This window comes from Anser brachyrhynchus, assembly GCF_964034855.1.
Source record: "Anser brachyrhynchus genome assembly, chromosome: 16".
NCBI lineage: Eukaryota > Metazoa > Chordata > Aves > Anseriformes > Anatidae > Anser > Anser brachyrhynchus.
In genome coordinates, this window is record NC_137734.1 from 1,842,730 (window position 1) to 1,857,523 (window position 14,794).

The 14,794-nt window shown below is 52.9% G+C and overlaps 1 protein-coding gene across 4 annotated transcripts in view; it reads left to right on the plus strand.

The window, feature by feature from the left end:
- Positions 1-1,981: 1,981 nt before the first annotated feature.
- DNAJC5 (DnaJ heat shock protein family (Hsp40) member C5) overlaps positions 1,982-14,794 on the plus strand; it is a 31,254-nt gene continuing 18,441 nt past the window's right edge. The window contains exons 1-3 of one of the 4 annotated variants that reach the window (XM_080558792.1): positions 6,876-6,953; positions 7,059-7,208; positions 7,395-7,478. The gene's annotated coding sequence lies outside the window, so the exon portion shown is untranslated. Of the gene's footprint in view, positions 2,161-3,051; positions 3,133-6,875; positions 6,954-7,058; positions 7,209-7,394; positions 7,479-14,794 lie in introns of those variants that run through there. The other 3 variants (XM_080558794.1, XM_080558791.1, XM_080558793.1) reach the window with 3 other exon arrangements.

The window sequence follows — 14,794 nt, forward strand, 5'->3', positions numbered from 1 at the left end:
CAGAAGGGCTGGTGTCGCACCTGGGCGCAGAGCAATTTGTGGAGGAGACGCGGCAGCGAGGGACCTGCCGGCAAGGGACCTCGTGTGGGTTGGAGGAAGGAAGGCTAATTAAACCTCACCTAGCATCCTGCCTACGGGCTTGGCGGTGTTTTTGTCACCTCTTGGTGTCTAGGAGCGCTCCTGGCAGCTCTGAGGGGAAAAAAAAACACGTTTTCCCTTTGGGGCCAGGCCCTGGCAGCCCCTGCTGTGACTGGGGAGGAGGCTCCGACTGGGGAGGTCCCTTCTGGTGGCAGCCCCAGCGGGACAGAGCAGCTCCTGCGTCCTTGTCCCTGGATGTCTTGTGTTGCTGGGGGCTTCCTGAGCCTCAGAGCACGAGGTGACGTGGGTCCTGTGCCCTCGCTTCATGCGCTGGAAAGGACAGAAGTTGGGAAAGTCTGGTGCAGGGCGCTAAAACCACACCGAGGTGGTTTCAGAAGGAAACTTGGGTTGCTTCACAGGAGGCGGTGAACACCCACACCTGAAAATGGGAGGGCTCTGGGAGGAGCACGAGGTGCAGAGGCTTCGTCGAGGCTGCATCGCTTTCCCGTGAAGCAGGATTAAGCAGATAAACGGCAAAGCTGCAAACCGATTGCAAAAAGATAAAGGAAGCCCTCTTCCCTGCAGGCACAATGTTCCCGCTCCCGGCGAAAAGCGAGGCGAGCGTGTTTTCAAGGGCTGGGATGTTTATTCTGGCAGGAAGGCTTGCACGACGGCTCCAGCGGCCGCGATCCCCTGGGTCCTGCTGGCGGTGGGCTGGGGGGGGGAGCAGCGGGGGGAGCGCAGCGCTCGCCCGCAACATCTCTCCGTCTCGTGGGCTTGCGCCTGGGGGTCCCAGGGTGCGACATCCTGCATTTTGGGGGGGGGTGGTGAGAGGGACCAGGCCTCCCCGGGAGGGTCGGTGCCAGCCTGGTGGGGAGCTGGGCACGGAGCGAGGAGGGCACGCGGTGGGTGTTTAATTAGCGGCTGGGGCTCCCTTGGCAGAGGGGATTCGGCTCCGTTCGTTCCTTTGAAACGTGAGTCAGCGGCGCAGCCGGGAAGGGCTGGCGGAGCCGCACGGGGAGGGCAGGAGCTGGCAGGGCCCTGCTGAAGCCGGGGCAAGCAACCAGCGGCTGTGTCCCCGCACCGGCACCGGGGTCACCCCCCTCCGGGACCCCCCACCCAGGGCACTGTCGGGATCTCACCCGCCGGTGGGAAGCCACAGCGTTCCCCCGGGGAGCAGGTGGGAGCGACTTGGGCAACCGGGAAAAACGCTCCGACCCTGAGCTCCGATAACAACCCGCTTTTAATTGTGAGCCCTGGGTCGTTCATTAAAAGGAACTGGCTCAGGACCTGGCTCCTGGGGCAGGCCAGAGCCGGCAGCCCCGGGGGGCGCAGGCTGGGTACTGAGGTGGTGCCTGGAGGAAAGGGCGTGCGGGGAGGGCGCTGAGGAGGGGTTACGTAGTGGTGACGGAGCCCGGCCGGTGCCGGGGGCGAGCACCTCCTGAGGAGGCCCGGGACCGCCGCTGCACCCCCCCGGGGCCTGCGGGAGCCGGGCCCTGAGGGAACCGGGCCTCCATCACCACAGCCCCGGTGGCGACGCTGAGCTCGAGGCGCGGCGCGCGGCAGCTGCCCCCAGCCCTCCCTGGTGGTCTAGTGGTTAGGATTCGGCGCTCTCACCGCCGCGGCCCGGGTTCGATTCCCGGTCAGGGAAGTCACATTTTGCTGCCGCTTTTCGCCCGCGGCCTCCACGTGTTTATCCACCCCCCTCCCCGTGCCCACACCCCCCACGCGTGACTGCGTGATTCGCCCCCTCCCCTCCCTTCCACGCCCGCACTGCGCACGCGCCCCCCTCCTCTCCCCCCCCTCCTACCCCCCACATGCGCGCCCCCGCCGTGGGCGGCGCGCTGCGTGCACGCGCCCGCGCGGAGGACCGGGAGCGGCGCATGCGCGGTGAGTGCTGCGCGCGGCGCCGGCCCCTCCCCCGCCCGCCCGCCCGCGGTCGGCGTCGCCGGGTCCCGTCAGGAGCGGTCAGGGGGCGCCGCCGCCGCCCGGAGCCGCCCCCGCCTCGCCCCGCCCCGACCGGGGCTGCCCGGCCCCGGCTCCGGCTCCGGCCCCGGCTCCGACCCCGGCCGCGGGGTGCAGGTGAGCCCGGCACGGCCTCAACCTCTGGGCCTCGTTCGTAGCGCAGGGCCCGGTCCTCGGCCCCGCCGTGGAGGGGACGTGAGGGGCCTGAGGGGGGACGGGGCTGAGGGGATGCGGGGGGCTGAGGAGGCTCTGAGGGGGATGGGGAGGCTCTGAGGCGGATGGAGGCTGGGGGCTGAGGGGACGGGGGCTGAGGGGACGGGGGCTGAGGAGGCTCTGAGGGGGGCTCTGAGGGGCCTGAGGAGGCGCTGAGGGGGCTCTGAGGCGGATGGAGGCTGGGGGCTGAGGAGACAGGGCCTGAGGGAAGGTTGGGGGCTGAGGAGGCTCTGAGGGGGGCTCTGGGGGGGCTCTGAGGGGACTGCGGAGGCTCTGAGGGGGATGGAGGCTGAGGGGAGGTTGGAGACGGAGGCGAGGCTGGGCCGGAGGGGGCTCCGAGGGGAGGCTGGGGGCTGAGGGGGCTCTGAGAGGGCTGGGAGGAGGTGGGGGGCTGAGGGGGCTCAAGGGGGGCTGAGGGGAGGTTGGGAGGCTGCGGGGGTGAGGGGGTGGGGGCTGAGCCCTGAGGGGCCTTGAGGGACCCCGAGGCCCAAATGGAGGCCGCAGGGCTGGGGGGCCATGGGGGGTGTGGGGGCGAGCAGCGGGAGGGGCTCGGGGGAGGCACCAGGGGCTGGGGGCATGCGGCTGGGGCTGGGGGCACGGGGCGAGCCCGGGGGGGGGGGGGGGGGGTTCGGAGCCAGCATCCATCCCTGCGTGCTGCGGCGCTGGGAAGCACTGCGGCGCCTTGCCTGGGAAGCTCCTGCTTGGGGGGGTGGGAACCCCTTCTTCCTCCTCCTCCTTCTCCTCTTCCTCCTCCTCCTCCTCGTCTGCCACCCACATGCGCATTCCTCCGCCGCCCCACAGCGTTTTAGGGGCTTGGATCCTCAGGCTCCGGGGCTGTAACGATTGAGAAAGAGACAAAGCAAAGGCCCTGCAAAGGTGAATCCTAAATGAAAGCCGTTTGTGCGCCGCGGGGACTGTGATTCACCATGACTGGCTTTCGCTGGAGGGATCTCGGAGGGTTTTTGCTTCCCCTTCCTTACGTTGTTCTACTTAATTTTTTTTAAAAATGATTCGGAAGTGCTCAGGTTATGCCGTGCTTAACGAGCGGCGTATTACCAGGAAGTAAATCCAGCTTTAAAATAGGAAACTTGCGAAGGCAGCATTATTCTAATTATTTGCGTGGCGTCTTGTGGCTCTCGCATTAAGAATTCCAGGCAGGAAATCCCGGTGATGTCGAACGTAACGGGATGAAGCAGAGACAGGGAGTTCGCTGGTAACGCCGCGCTCCTGCCTTTCTGATTATCGATACCTCGCTGCCGTGGGCTTTATTGCTGGGGGAGCCCTTCGCTCCTTGGAGAGCAAGGCGAAAACCCTCCGTGCCTGCCTGTCGCTGGGTGACACGGAAGGGAAAGCTAGCCGGCGCTATGGTTTTTTTAAGGTTTGTTTTTATGGAGGTATTAATTTTGGGGTAATGAGTGCTGAGAGACGTTGCTGTAGAGCTGGCTGTGCTTAACAGCCGTTCTCATGCGGTAAAGCTGAAGAAAACTGCGTACATTGGGTACATAATCATGCGGCAGTATAAAATAATTCTCCTAGCTAATGTCTGTCAAATGTTCCCGTGCTGGTTTATCTTTAGGAAATAAAAACGTTGTCTGTGTGTTTAAATACCGTATGAGTTTGCTGCTACCGAGGCAAAAACTTGCAGGCCACGTTCACCTGGTGGTGGTTCACCCGCTTCGTTGGGCAGGTGAAGCTCTCACAAGTAGCCAGATGTGAACGGAGCCAAGGGATTTTCCTTTTGAAACATATCAAGACTGTACCTATTTAGCTTCTTACGTAGTGTCAGCCACGTTTAAGTGGAAATTATTACGCTCACAACAATTTCATTAGAGGTGTTTTAAAGTTTTAAGGCATCTGTTGGTTTCAGGCTGCACAGCATCGCTGTTTACTTTTTTGTTTACCTCTGGTAGAAAATGGTGGAGTCCTAATCTAAGAGGTTCTGAGAAACAGGCACCAAATTAATTTGCATTAATGAATTAGTTCTAATAATTTAAGTACGCCCTGCTTTGGGAGGGGGAAAAGAGGGGCGACGGAAGCTGGAGTGAAAGAGAAATTGATTTTGACGGAGTACAGAATGCGAAGAAGTTTAATTTTATTGAGCAGCTTTCTGCGGTTTTGTCGTGGTGCTCTGAGGACTTCAGAGAAACGTGTCGTGATGTTGGCTGAGCAGCCTGCGCTGTGGGTAACCCCGAGCTTGGAGGTGAGGCTTTGACTCACACAGCTGTTTGCAAGCATAAATAAATGTCTCTTCCCTCCATCCGTTACTTCGTTTTGGGGATTGTCCGTGGCATTTAAATGAAGGGGAGGTGCTGCAAGCCCGTCCTTTTTCTCCTGATTTCTGTTGTGTTTTATCGATGAACTGCAGGACCGAAGCGGTGGTAAAACCCAGGTGGAGACTTCCTAACTTCATGGGGCGGCTGCCGCTATATTTAACCAGCCTTTATCAGGGAATGGCTGCACAAAGCAGCGTCTTTGTAGTGTGTTTTGTATCCACGTAGCCCTTACATCCACATTAATTGCTCCCCACAAGCATAAACACCCTTTCGGGCTGCCCTAAAAGCCAAGAAACCTCACCAAGATGGTGAGCCTCCTTCCCTAGCACGGCGTGAGCAAGCCGGCGCAGTTTGTGGTCGAGGTGGCAAAGCCGTCAGTAACGTCAGTTGCGAAGCTACCTGAGGTGGTTGGAGCCTGCAGATGCCGGCTTTGCAGCTGATCAGAGCGGCGGGGGAGATTTCTCCGCTCCACGGGTAAGCTTTTCTGTGGGGCCGAGGGCAGGCGCCCGTCATGGCAGCGGTGAGGCTGGACACGCGTGTTTCGGAAGGACGGAGCGGCCGCAGAAGGTGGTGTGGGGGCCTGGTGCTGCGCAGGTCGGGTCTGAGCCTCTTGGCTGGGCTTGCAAGCTGTGGTGTTGGGTGGTCGCTGTCAGTGAGGGCGTTGTTCATCCTCGTATTTCTTCTTTGTGAGCTTCAAGAAATGATCTGTCTGCATTCGGGGACTTGGGTGGTGAACGTTAGTGGGAGCCTCGCTGGGTTACTTACATCTTGGTTTAGGTCAGATGTAAAAGTTGCTGATATGGCTTTTTTTTTTTTTTTTTAATTTATGAATTCAGTTCCCTGAGAGTCCTCTCTGGGAAGGTGGGCATGCTTTGAGCATGGCAGGTGGTTCTGCAAACCCCTTCTGTCCACCTAAATACCTTAACATGCAGCAATACTGTCACCGGCCTGCGATAAATGCTGTGCTTCCCTCGGTTTCCTGGTGTTTTCTCTTATTTAAGTCTCTATAACGTGGACATCCGGATCAAAACGTGTTTTCGGTGTGTTTGGGCAGCCAGGAGGCTGGCCTCGCCGCTCGTAGCTGAGCTCCCCTGCTGAGCCCAGCACCCCTTTGCAGCTCTTTGCCACCGAGTGGGTGGGAATCGGGCAGCACAGGAGCAGGGCCACCCATTCCTGGGAGGCCTCACCCAAAGAAGAGGCGCTTCCAAAGCCGGGTTTGCGCTCTGTTCAGCAGGTGGCCTCACCTTTGGCATGGGACCCCTAACCTGGAAGCAGACGGCGCGGAGCAGCGCAGCGGACCGCGCGGCAGCCTCGGGAATTAGTTGTGTGACCGCCTGCGCTGCAGGACGCGGAGGGGTCGTGGCAAAGTCTGGGCGGAGGTACGAGGGGCGCGCCGAATGCTGAGGACCGGAGCAGAACGGAGCGCTTCTTTACTTTAACGTAGGAAAAGTGTTTCCCTTGTGCTCCGGTAACTTAAATCAGGTGAATTAAGCAATATGGGTTTAGAAGCGTCCCTGTAAATGCTTTGCCTGTTTAACTCTCTGCCTGCGCTGGCCAACAAAGCTCTTCTCCGATTTCGGGAAGATTTGGTGCCTGGGTGTTTGCAAAAGAAAAGGCTTGAAGTAGAAAGGAAGTGGAGGAGCGATGTTGGTGCGTGGCTGTCAGTGGGTTGCCGATGCTCGCAGCCGCTCGGGAGCTGCATGGGAGTTCTTGCTGTTATTTTAATGTGTTTTCTGTGAGGGGTTTGCTACTGTCTCGGCCGCCGTGTGCTGCTGGTCTGCTAACCAGCGACTGGGTTTGTTATTGAAAGGCAGGCATTTGAATAGTGGTATATTTTAAGGTTAACTCAGAAGTTCAGTCGGACTGTTATCTTCACAACTGGGCTTCGTCTGTTTTTATTTGAAAGTACACATTTTAGCTCAAGAGGCGCTCTGTTTCCTAGCGCAGACAGCGTAAGCTGATAGCAAAGAATTACATTTCAGAAGGTAAATTCTTCAAAACCTTGCTGAAATATTTTAATAAAGTGATAACAGCTACCAAAAAGAGTAACGATTTTCTTCTCTGCATCCAGTAGCTAAATAATAATTCCTGATGTTAGGTAGCGGGGTTTTAGTGCACTGGTGCTGTGCAGGTTTTTCCTGGGCTGGGGTGAGTGGGCCTGCCTTAGGACGCGTTCAGATTTCTCGCGTCCTGGCAACTTCTCCTGATTGCACTGAACTTTTATCTGCGTTGCACTAAAACGTGCCTGTTTAAAATCCTTCTCTGCCTTCTTCGGAGACGCCGAAACACTTTGAATGGCAGCACGCTGTAAGGGCAGCATTAAAATTCCGTGCCTTTTTCTTCAAGCTGCAGGTTTTTCTTGTGACCTGGAGGTGCAGCGGCGCGGTGGTACCCACGCGAACAGCGCGAGGCTTCTCGGCCCAGGTCAGCCTAAATTAGCAGCTGTTCCCTTCCTTCCCTTTCATCACCCGCTCAAATCTGTTGTGATGAGAATACAGGTTTGTGATGAAAGATTTCTTCTTAACTCAGCACTGCGACTGCATGCTGTTGGGTGAATGATGGAGCAAGTAAAAACCCCAGTGGCATTTAGTCGCCTCTTCCCGAAGCGCTGCTCGCCGGCTCATTGTTTTATGACATGATACGTCATTCTGTTCTAAAAACTCAGCGCAGCGACACGAGGTGAGCTGTCCTGAGCCTGCTTTCGCGGGCTGGCGCTGCTGCGGCTGCCCGACGGCTCTGAAGGTCGGGCTCTGCACCCAGCTGGGCGCCCTGGCGCTGGGCAGGAGCTGGCCGAAGAGCCGCAGCCAGACCCGGGTGCTTCCCCGCTGCAGCCCTCGGCTCAGCTCTTCCCCTCCCTCCGAGCAGAGCGTGCCCCTGCCTTGCCTTATCCGCTGCACCAAGCCCGGTGGGTGATTGAGGCGTGAGGAGGTTGGTTCCAGGCGGCACATGGTGAGTATTTCCACGTCTGTGAAGGATGTAGGAAGAAGCGGTGGCTAACTGCTCAATCCAAGAACGCTGATGTGCAGCATCCTGCTTTTGCTTTTGTCACGCCTTCCTCACTTGGCTTCGCCTGGGTCTTCCTGCGGCTGCGTTACCTGGTAGCGGTGATTTTCTGGCACGTTCGTGGCCAGAAATACGGCCAGGATAGGAAAGGGGAACGTGTCGGACCTACAGCATGGTAATGCTTCGCCGTGAGGGTAGGAAGAGCCCAGAGTTTACTGATGTTACAGGAGCCAAATAGGAAGTTACAAAAAGGAGAAACTTGCACAGGTCTGTTTGCTTTTGTCCTTTTAAGTCTTTACGTTCTGGCTGTATTTCAAAGGAAAATATTCTTTTTCTTTCCATCTGTCATTGCTTATTTGATGTCTTACCAGGATTTTCTGTTCCTGTGGTGGCAATACCTTAGCAATCTTATTTATGCTCGGAAATATTTTGCAGTTTTTGTGCCACAATTCCAGCGTGGGGTGTGTAACAGCCGTGTGGGCCTTGGCCTAGGCTGGGCCAGACATTAAAGAGATTTCCTTAGGAATCTGCTTTTCACAGCGTGGGGATTTAGGAACATTTCCCGGAGAAACATAAGGAGGTTTAAAGCTGCACGTCGGGAGAAGGGGGACTTGGGAGGCCGAACTCCAGCTGCTTTGGTGGGCGGTCGCTTGCGATGATGGCTGCAGTCATCCGGGACGTGCCAGGTGTGGGAAATGCCTTCCACCAAGGCAAGGTTGCACCGCGTGAGATATTTATAATTTCAGGTTTCAGCTGTTCTTGCTTGGCGGGCAGCTAAAGGATTTAACAAACACGCTAAGAAATGTCTTAATCTTGCTTCTCTGAAGTCACGAGGGCAGCGTGGAAGTTGGTGTTCTTGCTGCTGCTGCTAAGAGATGCGAGAAGCGGGATGAGAAGCGGAACGGGACGCGGTGGAGATCTCGATCGGGTCGCGCTGCACGTCTCCGACACGTGACGGCTGCGATAGCAGCGGGCAGAAGGGGCGTGAAATAAAATCACCGTGTGTTCACGTGCTTGGGAAGGGCACGCGGGGTCCTTGTGAAATCAGCCGCTGTCTTGCACAGGGAATTGAAACTACTTTTTTTTTTTAAGTTTTGCTCTAGTTCGGATCCAGCAGGGGCTGGTGCTGTCCTGACATGGTGCCAGGTTGGAGCGAGCACCCGTGCACCATCTCGATTCGCCTCACCCTCCACGACGGGCTTGCGTTTCAGGCGGGGGACCTCGCTGCTCGGGGACGTCGGTGGGGCAGCTGTCTGTTTCTTTTCCTCCTCAGGGGTTTCTTTTCCTTCTTGCCCCATTTGGCATCTCCTGTTCTGCTCATTGCTGGGGAGGGAAGGGAGCACGGCATCGCTTGGTGCCTCAGTTACAGCCGAGGTTTCTCATGGGCAGTAACCAGCGATATTTGGTGATATTTTCAGCTCTAAATTGAGTCGAAAAACCCCATTCAGTGACTATTAAAAACACTGAATTGATTCAAGTTCCAGGTTCGCTTCGAGTTCCCTTTCTTCGTGAGCTTTAGGAGCGCTTTCCACGTGATAACCACCCAACTCCATCAGTCGCACGGCGAAGCTGTTTCTCCACCGAGTGTGACTGCAGCGTGTGCCTCCCGTTACGGGGCTGAGCAGGGGAAGAAAAGCAGGCGATGAACCATGTCTGCTCTTTAGAAAGCTGCTTTCCTTATCACAGGGGTTCGGTTCGGCAAACAGGCTGGTGGTTCTTCTTGGAGGCCCTGAAGTTAGTGCCAGGAAATACCGTACTGAGCTTTAAATAGATCAATTGCAAAATAAATGCATGTTATATAATAAATATGCAAAATAAATGGATGTTGAACAGAAATACTTGACCTGGATGACAGTGAAAATATTCCTCTTTGTTAATGACTCTCTCCCTCAGTGTTTTTTCCTTTCCTTACCAAGTTCCTTATTTCCGTGCTCACTTAATTCATCCTCATGGCCCTTACAAAAGTTGCTTTGCCACAACGTTTGCTGTTGACAATTAGCTTAGGAAAACCAGGCAAGCTGAATTAATCAGAAGTTGTTTGGGAGCTGCGTGGCTGTAGCTTCCCAAGCACACGTCGTCATTTCCCTGAGCGGTTCAGATAACAGGAACAACGATCTGCATGACTTTATTTTTTGTTACCAGCCCTGAAACGGGACGTGTTGGATGAAATACCTCGCGTGGCGAAAACCCGGCGTCTCCCGTAGCTGTCCTCTCAGGTGCAACTTCGGAGCCCGGTTTCCTGCATCTTATCTTAAAACCACGTTTCTTCCCGTGACTTGTTCTGCTGACATCTTCTGCGTAAAGCCTCTTGCGTGTCAAAAATTATCTTTCAGCGGTGGCTTCCACTCTTCCTTCCTTGCCGTTACGAAGCTGCTTATATAGATATATAAACTTGCTTAAAAGTAACCCTGAGTAAGGGAACAGTGGTATTTTGCAACAAATTCTGGGGGTCTTCAGGAGGAGGTACTCCCAGATCGTGAGGATACCGGTGCTTTAGCTTCGCGTTCACAGCATCACACCGCGGGCACGGGCAGAGCAAGGAGATGTTTTACTCTGGTGTTAGTTAGGATCAGAGGGAGGAATGAAAACAGCAGTCACAAAAACCATAGGGTTTTCTGGCTTTGTTCTCAGCTGTTTGGGTGGAAAAAAAAAGACTAAATGTGATAATGCTACGCTTTACACCAAAACTAAAAGCCACGTGTAGTAGGAATGGCAGCGATTAAATTACGAGGTAGTATAATAGCGGTGGTTTTGTCCTGATTCCTCTGAAGTGTGATTGCAGTCAGAAAACTTACCTTATAAAAAACATACGCGTTGAAATCACTCAGTTACAGTCAGTCTAAAAGGCGCCTTTTTCCCTGAGTGCCAGGTTTGCAAACCAGGTCCGCGGTCTCAAATTCCCGCTGTGTCTTCTTGTTAATCACCGGTGAGGAGTGGGAAAATCAGCTCCGTTCCGTTACCTTAGGATGTCTAAATTACGGGCTTGCTTCTTTTGGAAATAGCCAGGAAACAGTGGTGCCAGAGCGAGCGGTGGAACTGGAGACAAACGCACGGCTTGCGGGTGAAATGTGGGCAGGGAGAGGGAAGAGTGGGAATAACTATCGGTACGCTCTGGGCAGGAGGGAGGGCAGGGTAACGTAAACCTCGGCTTGGCGAGACCACGCCGTGTAGTTAGGAAATACCGAGGAGTTTATCCCCTGTGAGCAAACGGCAGCTCAAATGGAAGCCACGCTTTACCAACCCCTGGGCTTTATTTTGGATGTTTCCAGCCAAAATGAGCCCGGCAGAGACAACGAGCGAGGGCTTGGGTCCGGAGCACGTCGCGGTCCCGACTGACTCCACCACGGGGATCGTATGCTGCTTCACGTGTTGGGGTGTAATAAGGAGAGAGTTACATTAGCAAATCATTCACAGAGACTTTATTCGGTGCTGTGAAAGCCATTTTTAATTGCTAGGCGCCAAATGTGTGTCATCAGCCCCAAGGTACTTTTAGGAAACTGCAGAAAACTACAGGCCGAGTTGTATAAACTGTGCAGGTCGGTTCAGATTGTGTTGTGGAAATGTAACTCCTTTTCTGCTCAGGGTACCAGCGTGCTGGGTAGCTGAACGGGCAGCTACGAAGCTCCTCGTGCCCGTGGAGGTGATTTCGGCAGCGTTTGGCGCTGCCCAGGGGGACGGAATCGGTAGCATGAAGGCGACCGAAGAACGTTTCGCATCTCCACCTTTTCTCGTTTGTATCAGCTGGCTTAGTAAATCCATGGTTATGACTTTCACCTGGTTATTGTTTGTTTCTGTTCTGCTGCTCTGGGCTCGTGGGGCTTTTCAAGCTGCCTCCTGCTTGCGGAGGTGAGGGGTGTGCCTTGGGGTCCTGCGCTCGCTGGGGCAGCGTCGTCCGGAGCTGAGGTGACGCTGGCCGCACAAAAGCCACCCGTAGGTGGTCTCAGTCCTCACAGATCCTTACCTGGGCCTGGAGGTGCTCTGCTCGTGCCCGCTCCCCCTCACAGCAGCCCAGCACCAGGGTTTGGAGGGGTTTCTCCCACCTGCTTAGGGCCCGCTTCTTCCTGGTGACTCCTTCGGAGGCTTCACTTCTTGTGTGGGTGCAACCTGGAGAATAGGAAGGGAAAAACAGCCTGGTGGTTTGTTATTGTTGTTTTCAAACGTACCTTCTTAGTACCTAATCTTGTCTGAAAAGAAAACAAATCCGTTGTGCCTTTTTTTTTGCCTTTGTTTCTTTCTGGTCTGATAAAGAAGCCTTTGAATGCCTGCTAGAAGCTTGGGTTTTCTGTTTCGTACGGGAGGAAATTAAAATGTTCTTTTCTCTGGCAGTTTCTGTGAGGAAGTGAAATGATGAAACAGTGAAGTCTCCTCCCCGCTCCACAAAAACCGGGGAAATGCAGTTGAGTAAGTAGGAGGAGAAGGGATTTTTAGAGATGCTTAATTTTTAAACTGTGCAAAAGGCCAGGTCTTTGGAATGAAAGTCTTCACAGCTGAAGGATACAAGCGCTGCTCGAATCCTTGCGTGTCGTCCTAGGCTGGGGAGACCCGATCGGATACCTGAGGTAAAAGTACGTCAGAGAAGAGAAGCTTCTTCTTTTCTGTCTTGATCGGTTAAGGGAAAAAAAAGGTGAAATTTTGTAGATTTTTAATACCTACTTACCCTGTGAAATAGGAAGAGAGGACGTGGCTTAACAGAGACAGTTACGTTGGTTCCTGGTGTCGGACAGAGGCACTTAAGCCCTTTTTTTTTCCTGACCTGCTTGGAGTGGTGGGTGGCTGTGTCTGGGAGCTTGGCTTTCGAAATTCTGCTGGTGTTCTGCTTCTTTTGCGTTTTTGTTCCTGACTTTTGAAGAGGGAGATCTGTGTGCTGGCCTGGGGAAGAGATAATTAACAGACAGCTGAATGGCAGAGATTAATGACCTGAAAAGAGAGGTAAAGGTTTTCAAAATAAAACGTTCCACTCGATCGTTTTAGATCAGGTTGAACGCGTGCAAAGTACCTTCCGTTGTTGGTACAGCCTGGTCGTTTTTGCTTTTTTATGCGTTAAACTATTAAGTCATTAACAAAAACTTCATGATTGAAATGGCCAAGAGTTTATTTAATGACAGACAATTGCAATAATCGATTAGTTGTGAAATAATTCAGGTCTACCATTTGCACTGCGTAAAACCATACTCCTATATTCCTGTTCTGGTGTGGGGGGGAAGAACGTACCTTTTGTCTGCCTCCATGGCTGGTAGCAAGAGAAGATAGATGGATTTTTTTTTCTCCCTCTCTTGCTGCTGTAGATGAGCGCGGGGCAATCTCGCCCTGCCCTTCCCAGTTAATTTCTAATAAATCTCTTTCCCTTTGGTGGACAGTTTGTAATTTGAAAGATGGGTTCGTGTTTGGGAATGTCATGCTGTCTTTTTTTTTTGTGTGTGTCTCAGACTGCTTACGTGGCTTTTCTGAGATGTACTGCGTAACCTTTCTTTGTTCCTTCTTTTTGGCTCGCCAAAAACCGCCTGTGCTGCAAGAAGGTGCTGCTGGGCGGCCGGGCCTCCGTGACCCACCTGGAGCTGCCTGGCTTTCCTGCACGGCTTGTCTGCAGCTACACGGGGCTCGGCCTGACCCCCCAAAGCAGCAAGGTGCTTGGAGCAGTCCGTGAAGGTTTGGTGCTCCTGTTTTGACAGCACGATCCAGTTTGATGAACCTTCTGCCCCATGGGTGCCTGGGTTTGGACTTTTAATACACCACCTTCAGTCGTCTTACCCACAAGCATGGCTTAGCAGTGTCAGCTGTATTTTTATGCGTGTAAACCCATGTGTTTCTTCTAACACGTCTGTATTTGAAGTGTAATGCTTTGGCTACGTTGTTGTAGTTAGTAGCAGTAGGACTTTTTAATAATATAGTTTAACTCGCCTAGCATGGAAGGAGCTGCACCTCTGAATAGACGCTTTTAAAAAAGTGCACGATCTCATTCTTTAGCAGAAATAAGTGACATTAGCATCACTCACCCGCAGCACTGAATGCTTTCTCTGATTGGTTTTAGTGCACTTTCATGCTATGAGCGGTCAGCGATCCAAACACCGCGTAGATGTTTATGGAGAAACGTTTAAGAGTAATAATGAGGCAACCAACAGAACTGCTGTTTTTTCTTAAATTTTTAAATGGCTGAGTGAGCAAATGCAGTTATTTCCATAGCCATATATAATTTGTGACATTTGCACTCTGCCATATAAACTACTGTAATGCCATAAGCAATAGTTTAATTTTGCTAAAGGATTAAGTAGGAGAAATGAAATCCTAAGTAGGGAATCTATCCTAAAACAGGCTTTTAAAGAATAATTTTTCTAGTTGAGGGGATAGAAAATGTAAATCTAATAGTTAATTTTTTTCATGATATAGAAGCCATTCTTTAGTAGGTTTGAATCTTACTCTAGTATAAGGTCCAAGGTCACAAGTTTTTATAACAGGTTGGTCAATCAGACTTAAATGGCTACATTTTAATCTGCTAAGCTTGTTAGAGCAACAACACTCGCGGCGCTGTAGTTAAGTTTGCTCCAAGTTTCAGTGCAAGCTCAGGCCATAATGACGGGCCTTATCTCAGGCTAGACCTGAATTAACAGGGAAGTTGGGTTACCTGGGACTTCATTTATTTTAAAACTGTTTTTTAGCGCGTACTTCAGAGAATCCAGTGGAGATTTTATTAAAACTTTCATTGCTGGATGCCTATCTTCTGTTCCAAAGGGAAATGAATTTGGCCTTCTTTGTGGGAGAAAGATGTGTGCGTTTGGAATTAATTCCGTGGCTCTTAGGTCAGCCTTACATGGGTATTTATGTGTTAAAACTGTCTGGAGTCAACATGCTCTTCAGGATTAAGGTCAGAAAGGTCTGTTAACAGCTTTCTGCAATTACACTTTACCAACTTTTGATTCAAACTTTAGTAGAAGGCATGCGTGAGTTATGGTGCAACGCTTCAACGTAGGGTTTTGTTTCTGTGGTACAACGAAGGAGAAACGATTCTTCTGGCATATAGGATTTGTAGGATGTGTCCTCAGTTTCTGTAGTTTAAAAGCCTCTTGGAACAAGGTTTTCATGGGTAGATGTCTTAGCTAAAACTCCAGTATTTCAAGGCAGCTGGGAGAACGTTTACGAAGAGTATAACAGGTAATAGGACTTGTCAGAGCGCAGTTACTCGCCAGTGTGGTTTACCTTCAGCCTTTCACATCATCTTTCTGATACTGGTTCATCTTGGAAGTGATGTGAGCAAATAAGGACGGGAG